At 44.3% G+C, this 12,509-nt stretch overlaps 1 protein-coding gene across 1 annotated transcript in view; it reads right to left on the bottom strand.

Annotated features, from left to right (window-relative positions):
* LOC144894093 (protein disulfide-isomerase A5-like) overlaps positions 1 to 12,509 on the bottom strand; it is an 87,924-nt gene that overhangs the window by 47,373 nt on the left and 28,042 nt on the right. The window contains exon 2 of the mRNA XM_078786112.1: positions 6,760 to 6,805. The gene's annotated coding sequence lies outside the window, so the exon portion shown is untranslated. The remainder of the gene's footprint in view (positions 1 to 6,759; positions 6,806 to 12,509) is intronic.

The raw sequence follows: 12,509 nt of genomic DNA on the forward strand, positions 1-12,509 counted from the left end.
CTGAAGACATGGAGCTCAATCCTGAAGACATCCTACCTCCAGACCTTGTCCGCTTTCTCAGCGTGCTAATGACTGGCAAGGAGGGCATCGAGACAGAAAAGGTGAAGCGTCTGGTCTTCTCCATTGGACAAGATCTGTGCCGTGCAGTGTCAGATGGAAAATGGAAGTTACCAAAGCACATTCTCCTCTGTGTGACTGTAAGGCACCTGTTCCGAAGCAAACAGCTCACCACAATACTACACAGGCTTGGACACTCTGAGAGCTACGATTTCGCCTTGGAGTTGGAAACTGCTCTCGCCAAGGTCCTGGATGAAGTCTCAACTTATCGTACACCACAAATTGTGACAGGAGAGGGCAACCTTGTATTCCACTGTGAGTGGGACAACTTGAATAAAACCACTACCAGTGTGCACGGCAGCAACATTGTAAACAGTGCTGGAGGAATCATGGTGCAGGAGGTCAAGCCCGGGTTCGAGAGCAGCAAGGACCGAATGCTACCTACCATCAATAGGTCACAACAGCGTAGCCTGAAGGTCGACACACCAAAAACTCTCCCACCCTTGCACTTTACTCGCGTTGGCCCGAAGTTCCCTGAAGGCTCATCATTCACACCGCCAGCAGAGAATGACACAGTCTATGCCACTACGATGCAAGAGTACTACATCTGGCTCTTCATCAGATACATCGGAAGCTGTGGCCTGCAGCCTGTGCCTGGGCTAGGGGGTTTCACCTCTGCAACTGGTTCTCCCCCACCCAGCAAATCAACAGTCGACTACTGCACGCCTATCCACCAACCGATCACAGACAACGCAGTTGTTCGTGAGCTACTGAAGCGTTCCGAGGCAGCAACTGCTGAGGTGGGTCAGAGATGGGTCCTGAATACATTTGATCTGGGTGTCTGCATGAAAGCCCTTCCCATCATCTGGCGCTGGCCAAATGAATTTGCTAGTCATGTAGTAACGATTGGACCCTTCCACACATCCATGAACTACATCGGGATGCTCACTGGACACAAGATGCGTGGTTCTGGATATGCAGAGATTCTCTTTGAGGCACAACTAGTAACAAGTGGATCTCTCAAAGGTGTTCTCAGTGGAAAGGCCTACGCAAAGTCCCTCTTTTGCCTCAAAACAAAACAGTTTTGCCCTGAAGCCGCACATCCAGCGTGTGAACCACCGCGTAGCATTGTACAAAAGAGCCGATCAACCTATCATCGAAAAGCCAAAACCTTATGAGGAGCAAGGATGGATAAGGACTGATGAAGGACTGTTGAAACCAATGTGGTCCAGTGGTCCCATCCTACCAACCTCACTGGTGGATCTTCTGAACACAGGAGAGCACGAAGAGGAGGAGGAAGAGGAAGGAGAAGAAGAGTTTGACTCTGACGATTTCGATGAAAATGATGATGACTGACTCAGTGTAGAATCACTAATGCTAATGATGTTTATCTAAAACAAGCAAGAGAAGAGTGGTCACATTGAGTGCTAGGACTATTTTGACAGTTGTAATATTTAGAAAAATAAAACTTTGTGTTAACGTCTGTGTAGACGGACCTTAATATGAGTCTATTATTTCGTAAAACTGTGATTATTTTGTAAATAAAGCACTAATTAGCATACTAGTATACCATAGACACATGTAATCATGTTATGAATAGTTCTATCATGATCTATGCCCTTCAAAACATGGGTCTAGACACCTTCATTTTTCAATTATCTGCAATATTGGCTGAGATATGTCAAAAATGGTTTTTTTGATAATGGCAGCAGTAATTTGCATAAAAATGGTATGTGGGACATTTTTTCAGCTTGGGGCCATAGCTAGTCATTTTCTACACATTTTTTCCAATCTAGAAACACTGATTAGAAGTATATCTCCGGGGGGTGCAGGGGGACCTAGTCTTCCTACTAGACTATATGTGGCGAGGCCAGTCGAGGCCGCCTCGGCCGGGCTGGGCCCATTTCGCAATTAAAAGCTGAGCTGAATTATAGTAGTCAATCTTCTTCGGCCGCGAGTAAAAGCTGAATTATAGTAGTAAATTCATTCAAAAAGAACCAAAAATGTCGGGACGGGCCCCGGGAAGGTTATAGGCTATGTGGCGAGGCCAGTCGAGGCCGCCTCGGCCGGGCTGGGCCCATTTCGCAATTAAAAGCTGAGCTGAATTATAGTAGTCGATCTTTTACGGCCGCGAGTAAAAGCTGAATTATAGTAGTAACTTCATTCAAAAAGAACCCGGGCAATGCCGGGTGCTTTTGGCTAGTAAATAAATAAAGAAAAAATAATTACAACTGAATGAATGAATGAATGATCGTTTTAAGGCCATTTTCCCCGCTAGAGCGGGGGTTAGCCTTGCGGGCCCCATGACAATCATGGTTCCCTGTTTGAGGCAATGTTTTTTTATGGCCGGATGCCCTTCCTGGCGCCAACCCTTGGTCACGCTCTTACGAAGCCCAGGCATATGGTGTACCTATTCTAAATCGGGGTACACACCCTGATCATTCATCCCAGCAAGCTGGTACTCAATTTGCCGACCTCGGAAGGATGACAGGCTGAGTCAACCCCCCTGGCGTTAATTCAGCGATAGCCCGGGATTCAAACTCAGGATCCTAGGATCCCAAACCTGCGCCCGAACCGCTAAGCCAACACCAATTACAACTAATATATAAAAATAATTACAACAAAAGAAAAAATAATTACCAGACATACTGTATTTAAATAAATATAAACCTGTACCTCTTCTTCCTCCTTATTCTTCAATGAGCGGTGGCATTTTTATGGTTTCCAGAGGGAGGTATTAGCTGTTTAGTCTTGGTGTTCATGGTGTCCCCCTTTTTTGAGGGGGAAAATGTCTATTTTCATTATGAGGCAGAATTTCAAGTGCTACCAATTGGATAATATCACGATTTTGGTATACCGGGAACCATCGGCGATCTCCAATCGCAGCTCTCTCGTCATAGAAGGTATGCATCATAATCGGAGGCAAACGTACTAACCCGGCAACATCAATGGCACATTCACCAGCGTCCATTCAATGAATAACATCTAATTTCACTTCCAATGTAACACTTTCACAATGGCACTTGGCTAATCTACAGTCCAGTACATTTATTTGTGTGCGAAAGAAAGTACAGTAGTTCTTTCGGAAATTTTGGGATCTCCTGATTTGGTACTTTAGGCGTTGCACCCTGAGGTTTTTATCAGTCTTGTAAGTTTATGAAAATGCTCGAGAATAAAAGGTATGGCTTTTAAAACCACGTAAGTACGAGTTGAGATGACGAATATCGAGAAATGGTATTAATAACGTGACGACGTATTTGCGAAACGGCGTAAAAATGGGCAACGTAAACTGGGGTATTTCTGTTCCAACAAAACAAATATTTATTTGAATAAACCAGCAATACCAATGCAAATATGTACAAAAATACCAATAAGAGGGAATTCAGACTTCATATATGATTACTCTGAACAGAACTATATCCAACTGAATGATAAGCATGAACATGTGACCAAAGTTCAAAAGTTTGTAGACTGGCGTGATGTCATTATTTAGTACTTAATGTCAACAAGACAGGAAATTATTTTATATATACACCGCTTATAGGTGGCCATGACCATTTCATTATCCACGGTCATAGTAAAGAACAAGTTTCTGATCATAAGCATTCTGACAAAGTGATCAATAACTAATCAAAATGGAATTCCGAGGTGTTTGTAACCTGTTTGTAACTTTCCCAGCCCCCACCCTCCCCCCCGGCATTCCCGTGCCTCCTCCCCCCAACCCTCTCCGTCCCCCGGATCTCCGTCGTCCCTGTTCTCTGCTGTTGTACTTGTGTGCTTCCCTCTCTCTCCTTATCTTGTCTCCCGTTCCTTTTATTGAATGTTTTGTGTCCATTTTTTTTTTTTTTGTGTGATTGATGTTAGCTCTTACACGAGCCTCGAACTTGCATACAATAAAAAAAATTTTTTTTAAACGAGCAAGAATTCCGGGGTGTTTGTAACAGAGCAAGAATTCCCGGATGTTTGGAGCAGAGTCATATCATTATAACACTCAAAAGTCATATCAGGAGCAGAGTCAGATCATTATAACACTCAAAAGTCATATCAGGAGCAGAGTCAGATCATTATAACACTCAAAAGTCATATCAGGAGCAGAGTCAGATCATTATAACACTCAAAAGTCATATCAGGAGCAGAGTCAGATCATTATAACACTCAAAAGTCATATCAGGAGCAGAGTCAGATCATTATAACACTCAAAAGTCATATCAGGAGCAGAGTCATATCATTATCCACGGTCATAAGCAAATGAAGAACAAGTTTCTGATCATAAGCATTCTGACAAAGTGATCAATAACTAATCGAAATGGAATAATAATCCCTGGATGTTTTGAATGGAGTAAGTGTTTGGAACTGAGTAAGAATCCCTGGGGGTTTGGAATGGAGTAAGAATCCCTGGGGGTTTGGAACGGAGTAAGAATTCCCAGGTGTTTGGAGCAGAGTAAGATTTCCCAGGTGTTTGGAGCAGAGTAAGATTTCCCAGGTGTTTGGAGGAGAGTAATAATTCCCAGGTGTTTGGAGCAGAGTAAGATTTCCCGGGTGTTTGGAGCAGAGTAAGATTTCCCGGGTGTTTGGAGCAGAGTAAGATTTCCCAGGTGTTTGGAGGAGAGTAAGATTTCCCAGGTGTTTGGAGGAGAGTAATAATTCCCAGGTGTTTGGAGCAGAGTAAGATTTCCCGGGTGTTTGGAGCAGAGTAAGATTTCCCAGGTGTTTGGAGGAGAGTAATAATTCCCAGGTGTTTGGAGCAGAGTAAGATTTCCCGGGTGTTTGGAGCAGAGTAAGATTTCCCGGGTGTTTGGAGCAGAGTAAGATTTCCCAGGTGTTTGGAACAGAGTAAGATTTCCCAGGTGTTTGGAGGAGAGTAATAATTCCCAGGTGTTTGGAGCAGAGTAAGATTTCCCAGGTGTTTGGAGCAGAGTAAGATTTTCCAGGTGTTTGGAGCAGAATAAGATTTCCTGGGTGTTTGGAGGAGAGTAATAATTCCCAGGTGTTTGGAGCAGAGTAAGATTTCCCGGGTGTTTGGAGCAGAGTAAGATTTCCCGGGTGTTTGGAGCAGAGTAAGATTTCCCAGGTGTTTGGAGGAGAGTAATAATTCCCAGGTGTTTGGAGGAGAGTAATAATTCCCAGGTGTTTGGAGGAGAGTAATAATTCCCAGGTGTTTGGAGGAGAGTAATAATTCCCAGGTGTTTGGAGCAGAGTAAGATTTCCCAGGTGTTTGGAGGAGAGTAATAATTCCCAGGTGTTTGGAGCAGAGTAAGATTTCCCCGGTGTTTGGAGCAGAGTAAGATTTCCCAGGTGTTTGGAGCAGAGTAAGATTTCCCAGGTGTTTGGAGGAGAGTAATAATTTTCAGGTGTTTGGAACGGAGTAAGAATTCCCAGGTGTTTGGAGCAGAGTAAGATTTCCCAGGTGTTTGGAGCAGAGTAAGATTTCCCAGGTGTTTGGAGGGGAGTAATAATTCCCAGGTGTTTGGAGGGGAGTAATAATTCCCAGGTGTTTGGAGCAGAGTAAGATTTCCCGGGTGTTTGGAGGAGAGTAATAATTCCCAGGTGTTTGGAGGAGAGTAATAATTCCCAGGTGTTTGGAGCAGAGTAAGATTTCCCGGGTGTTTGGAGGAGAGTAATAATTCCCAGGTGTTTGGAGCAGAGTAAGATTTCCCGGGTGTTTGGAGCAGAGTAAGATTTCCCGGGTGTTTGGAGCAGAGTAAGATTTCCCGGGTGTTTGGAGGAGAGTAATAATTCCCAGGTGTTTGGAGCAGAGTAAGATTTCCCGGGTGTTTGGAGCAGAGTAAGATTTCCCGGGTGTTTGGAGCAGAGTAAGATTTCCCGGGTGTTTGGAGCAGAGTAAGATTTCCCGGGTGTTTGGAGCAGAGTAAGATTTCCCGGGTGTTTGGAGCAGAGTAAGATTTCCTGGGTGTTTGGAGCAGAGTAATAATTCCCATATATGAACATATGACGAGTATTTCCAAGAAAAACAGCTCCCCAGTCCCACAACATGGGTGTGTATGTGTGTGTGTGTGTGTGTGTGTGTGTGTGTGTGTGTGTGTGTGTGTGTGTGTGTGTGTGTGTGTACAGGTATGTATACTGTACATACAATACATATGTGTGAAACAAATTATCATCACAAAGCCTTGTTACAAACTTTGACTCAATATTTAGTGCAAGGAAAAAAGGAAACAAAAGATAAACCAATTAAACAAATCAAAAAACAAAACCAGGAAACAAGTCAAGGGTAAAGCTGCCTAATGAAGAAATTTCCATCAAAACATGTTTCCTGTCTTTCAACAACATTGTAGATAACTGGGTTTGCTTTTGAACGTTGAACATTGATTAACATTTGAGAAACTGTTCCGTGGCCAAGGACTTATTTCTTTATCTATTGTTGAGAGTCGACCCAATTTATATCTATGACTGCTCATCCCTACTTACCTGCACTTGGCAAACGTGACGATGAGTATGCAAACACCCGCGACACTAACTCCCGATTTTACATATAAAAGTAGTTTTAACAAAGATGAGGTATACTGCCACGGGGAACGAGGTGCGGCTGACATTTTGAGTGTTATATATTTTAACAGAAAATAAAGTAAGCCTCAACATGCGTTGGGTGAGGCCTTCAACATCTCAGAATGCATTCAAATAAGCAAGTTTATTGTTTTATCGTTAAAGATATTTTATCGTTTATTGGAACATAAAACAACTTACTTTGAAACTTTCTGGTCTGGTGTACTCCAGATGGAATTCCCCATCTCTGTAAAGCAAGCAGAGTTCAATGCGGACGTAAGCATTTCGAGTTTTGTTAAATAATACAATATAAAATAAATAATAAAACCGATTTGAGTAAAACAACAAATGTCAGCTTGGAAGATATTGCGTTAAGGACACCAGGCAAAATCTCAATAACAAAAGACTCAATCCAGTTATTTTTTTAGCCATAAAATGGGCCGGGTTTTACCCACCTACCAGGTGTTTGTTTTTACCCACCCCCTTTCCAAAATAGGTATTTGTAGTGCAGGCATTTTGTATTTAAGACCTCACACTAATTGCAACAAAAACTCGCTCACTTGTTTTGTGTCCCTGAATATATCCTCTTTGACCCCAAAAAAGTCTTAAGAGATCCTCTGGGGGGACGTTCTCAAATCGGCAAAATCCAATATGGCCGCTATCCGTCTTGGTGACAATTGTTATTTTTAAAAATCAAAAGCAAAACAATCATGAGTAATACCACTTTTTATGGGTTTTTGGGGTCGAGGAATCAAATTCTGATCTTATTTTGGTGATATAAGGTCACAGAAACTCTACGAGGTCACCATCAAGGTCATTTTGGGACAACAAGATAAGAATAATGCATAATGCATCTATGTAGTTGTTTTTAGCAGTCGGGAATCTGCTTCTGATCTTATTTTGATGATTATAGGTCGTGCTCATTCTTTATTGGAGTCAAAAAGGATATTCTTGTGTATCTTCTGAAAAGATTTCGTTTTAAGCAAAACAAAAATTTGTAAAATAAGTCGTGTCAAGTTCCTAGTAAGAAAGCGTGCAGTAGCAGTAAGAGCAATATTTTTCTATGTTATATATTTTTGCAATGGGCATCTTTCAGTTGTGACAGCCAGGGAGGTGTTACAGGAATACTACAAAAAGCAGAAGCAGAAAACTAACACTGCTGAAGAGAAGATAAAACCTGTACAGGCAGCTGCTAAACTGATCAAGGAAGACCTCGAAGCCATGGAAACATCCCATGAAGTCTATCCATTTTGTATTGATATAGAATCACAAAAATCTGGCGTCAAATATCTACCAGATACTCTGATTATACTATTGGAAGGACTATTTGCCGGGAAGAATGCTGGCGTCAAAGTGGCATCAATTGGACAAGCAATGATGCAAGCAACCAGACCTAGAGTCCTGCTGACACCACTGCAGTTTGGTTTGGGCGTGCAACTGTATCACCACTTCGGATCAAGATTCCTCATGGACTCCCTTCATCATCACGGGTTCTGCTGCTCATACCAACAGGTGCTCCAATTTGAGCGAAATGCTGCTCAATCACACGGAACAGACATTCCTAACATGACGACAGAGTTTGTCCAGTATGCTGCCGACAACGTCGACCATAATATTCGCACGCTCGAGGGCCTTGGCACCTTCCATGGCATGGGAATGATTGCTGCCGTCACCCCTGGAACTCGATCCAGCCGGTCAATCCCCAGGGTTAAGGCAACTTCCTTAGACGTCGCAATGGTTGGAAGGGTGCAGATACGGTATCAGAAAGACGAAAGCTGCGGAATGACGCCACTGATCTACCAGAAGCTCTTCAATCTAAAGGTCCAGAAATCATGTGAGAATGGAAGTGGAGGGGGCACATGGACTTCGTCCGACTGAGTGGGGGTGGCAGGAGTGTGACGAGGGGCTTGTGCCATTCCAGACAGCCCTAGCTCCTGCTCCTGAAAAACTGCTGCAGGTGATCAGGTGCAACTGTCAGGCTGACTGCAGCACCCTGAGATGCACATGCAAGAAAAATAACATAGAGTGTACTCTAGCTTGTGGAAACTGCAGGGGATCTGGCTGCACGAACTCGCTACAGATGCCAAGTGATGATGATGATGATGATGATGATGATGATGATGATGATGATGATGATGATGACGACGACGACGACAATGTCAAGTTCTGAATTTCTTTATAAACTTGAATTCTTCATTGATTTAAATCCTCTTCACCAAACATTAAGCAGGGCATATACTAATAAGTCATTTGAACAACCATGCAAGAACACTGATTTGTGGCAAAAAAAAAAATCCGTTTTTGGTCGGGTTAAACATTGATGATTTTCATAATTTTCCCCCCAGAAGATTCCTTAAGACTTTTTTCATGTGATAGAAGACATATCCAGGAATCAAAATTCGTTGAGTTTGTTTTTGTTGCAATTTGTGTGAGGTTGCACAGGTATTTTTCGTAAAATGCCTGTACTATTGCTATATTCTCAGAAACTACACCGACAATGCCGATGAAACCTGACAACAATGTTCCGTTTATCACATGTGATGTACCAACGTTTGTTCACGGCATTAATAAAATCCGGGTCGAAGGCGGTTAATGGGGGAGGGGGGGCGGGAGTTGACCCCCCTCCCACGTTAACCGCCTTAGACCCGGATTTCCCCCCCCCCCCCCCTCCAAATAGGAATTTGCTCTCTCTCTCTGAAACTACACAACTACACACACAAACTTGACCGAAACCTTAATCACCTGTGATGTACCAAAGTTTGTTCACGGCATGACGAAAATCGAAGTCTATGTTGGAGGGGGGGGGGGGGGGGGTCAACGTGGGTCCAGGTTTCACCCCCCAAAATAGGTATTTGTTCTCTTCTCTGAAGCGACACACACAATATCGATTGAACTAGACATCAACCTTCTTCACCCGTGATGGACCGAAGTTTGTTCACGACAGAACAAAAAAGAAGAAAAAAAATCTTGGTCTATGGCGAGGGGGTTGGGGGGGGGGGGGGGGGTTGCCCAAGACAAAATTCCCTTTTTAAGGCGATTTTCCCTGCTAGAGTGGGGGCTAGCCTTGAGGGCCACATGACAATCATCATGGTTCCCTTTTGGAGGCAATGTTTTTATGGCCAGGTGCCGTCACTGACGCCAACCCTTTAGTCGCCTCTTATGACATGCAGGGACATGGTGAACCTATTCTAAACCGTGGCACACACTGGCATGTTCATCCCAAAATAGTTTTGGTTTGGTTTGTTTGTTTAAAGTCTGATGATTACGTTAGTATGATTCTACTTGCTGCCCTGTCTTCCAGCAATAATTAAAATTGGCTTAAAATACCGTGATACTCATTAAAATACCTTTAGTCGGTGAAGTATACTGCTTTATTCTGCCAGGTGAGCTGCCCCCATTTTTCGACCTCAATCAACATCTTGCTCATTTCATGCATTATTCATCTTCAATCAACGTCCTATTCATTTCATCCATTATTTGCCTCCTCCTGAGTCAGGTATTACATGTATTATTCCAATTCATGAATCACATATTTAGCAGGCAATACCATAATAATAATGTCATGATTAACACAATCATATATGTATATATATGGCCGCATTGGGCTTGACGGTAGAGAATCGAAAGGAGGCCGTCTAATCTGCTCGCCTCACGCTTGTTGTGTCTTCGACGCGCGGTGTTCTACACCGCCATTTTGGACCACTTCCTGCATGAGTGGCTACCCCAGTTTCAACAGCCGTCAAGCTCCTGAAAGTACTCTTTGGGACACCAAGCTAAGTGCCGGCTGAAGGGGTTTATTTTCATTTTATCTTTCCCTTGACGCCGAGGAGTTCTGGAAATCTTGCAAGATTGTGAAAGAAAACATCTGTCATTATTTACTTTTAACAATGCGTATAAAGCAAGTCGTATGCATCGGGGCCTGGCGAAGCGTGCGGGCGGACGGAGGGCTTCCTCGCGCCGGAGCTTGGAGCCGCGTGTGGACGGTGGACAAGACGACGGACAGATACCACATTTCCCCACACGAGGTTTTGGACAACTGCTGGGCTCTTGGAAGCTGAAGGCCGCATTGGACTTGACGGTAGAGAATCGAAAGGAGGCCGTCTAATCTGCTCGCCTCACGCTTGTTGTGTCTTCGACGCGCGGTGTTCTACACCGCCATTTTGGACCACTTCCCGCATGAGTGGCTACCCCAGTTTCAACAGCCGCCAAGCTCCTGAAAGTACTCTTTGGGGCGCCAAGCTAAGTGCCGGCTGAAGGGGTTTGTTTTCATTTTATCTTTCCCTTGACACCGCCCCCCCCCCCCCCCCCTCGCTCCCCAGAATTTCCATGTTTTAAACGTTTCCCGGTGTGTTCCCTGGATAAGAATAGGTACACCGTATCCCTGCGTGTCGTAAAAGACGACTAAGAGGGATGGCGTCAGGAAGGGCATCCGGCCATAAAAACATTGCCTCAAAAAGGGAACCATGACAATTACAAGCACATATGGGCAGGGTACAGCCCGAAGTGGAGATCGGTTTCTGAGGTTTGGGACATGGAATGTAGGGACAATGACAAGGAGATCAGGAGAAGTTGTGGAAGTATTGGTCAGAAGAAGAGTGGACATATGTTGTGTGCAAGAGACGAGATGGAAGGGAAGTGGTGTGAGAATGGTGAAGGGTAGGCAGGGACAGAAATACAAGTTTGTGTGGCAAGGGTGCCCGGAGGGCGTGAATGGTGTTGGTGTCCTGTTTTCTGAGGAGTTTATAGACAGTGTGGTGAGTGTGACTAGAGTGAGTGATAGGTTGATGATGGTGAAAATGATGATTGGAAAGCTCTTGGTGAACGTCATCTCGGGATATGCTCCGCAGGTTGGTCGAAGCGATGAAGAAAAGGACAAGTTCTGGTGTCCGATAGAGAAGCTGATGGAAAACGTGAAAGATGAGGAAGTTGTTGTGGTAGGAGGAGACCTAAATGGACATGTGGGAAGGAGTATGGATGGTTTTGACAGAGTTCATGGGGGTTACGGATATGGTGTGAGAAATGGAGAAGGTGAAAGGATTTTGGAGTTTGCTGATGGAGCTGATTTGTTGATTTGTAATACTCAGTTCCAGAAAGAGGATAATAAGCTTGTTACATACACGTCAGGTGGGTCGACGACAACCGTTGACTACCTGATGGTGCGTAGGCGAGATAGGGGGCACCTCCGGGACACAAAGATGATCCCAGGGGAGGAGGCTGTTTCACAGCACCACTTGGTTGTCTGCGACGTAAGGGTGAAAGGTGCGAGGAAAGCTCGGCGGGTGAAGTACCAACCGAGAATGAAGGTGTGGAGGTTGAAAGAGGTGACAGTAAGGGAGGCATTAAAAGAGAGGCTGAGTAGGGTCGAGGATGATGTGGTTGAGCTTGAAAGTGGTTGGATGTCGATGAAAGCTAGTCTGTTGGGAGCCGTTGGTGAGGTATGTGGATGGACAAAAGGACCACCGAGGCACTCGGAAACATGGTGGTGGGATGATGAAGTTGGAAAGAGGATTGACGAGAAGAGGAAGAAGTTCAAGGAGTGGCAGAAGGCGAAGGGTACGGGAGCAGAAACAGCAGAGCATGAAACTTATAAGGCAGCCAGGAAGGCTGCAAAGAAAGAGGTAGCAAAGGCGCAGGAGGCATGTGGGAAAATGTTCGGAGAACGCTTGGATTCGGAAGAGGGTCAGAAAGCAGTATTCAGGATTGCAAAGCAGATAGCGAAAGAGAGGTGTGATGTGATGGGGGTGAGTTGCTTGAAGGATGAAGTGGGACAAATCGTTGTCGACTCAGATGGAATTAAAGGAAGATGGAAAAGATATATGGAAATGCTATTGAATACAGAGAATGAATGGGATGGCAACATAAAGAGTAACCAAGTTTTAGGACCGGCAGAGAAGATAACTGAGAAGGAAGTTGAGGAAGCGATAAAAGCAATGAAGGGTAGAAAAGCGGGA

Source organism: Myxine glutinosa, chromosome 10 (assembly GCF_964187855.1).
Source record: "Myxine glutinosa chromosome 10, kmMyxGlut1.1, whole genome shotgun sequence".
Lineage (NCBI taxonomy): Eukaryota > Metazoa > Chordata > Myxini > Myxiniformes > Myxinidae > Myxine > Myxine glutinosa.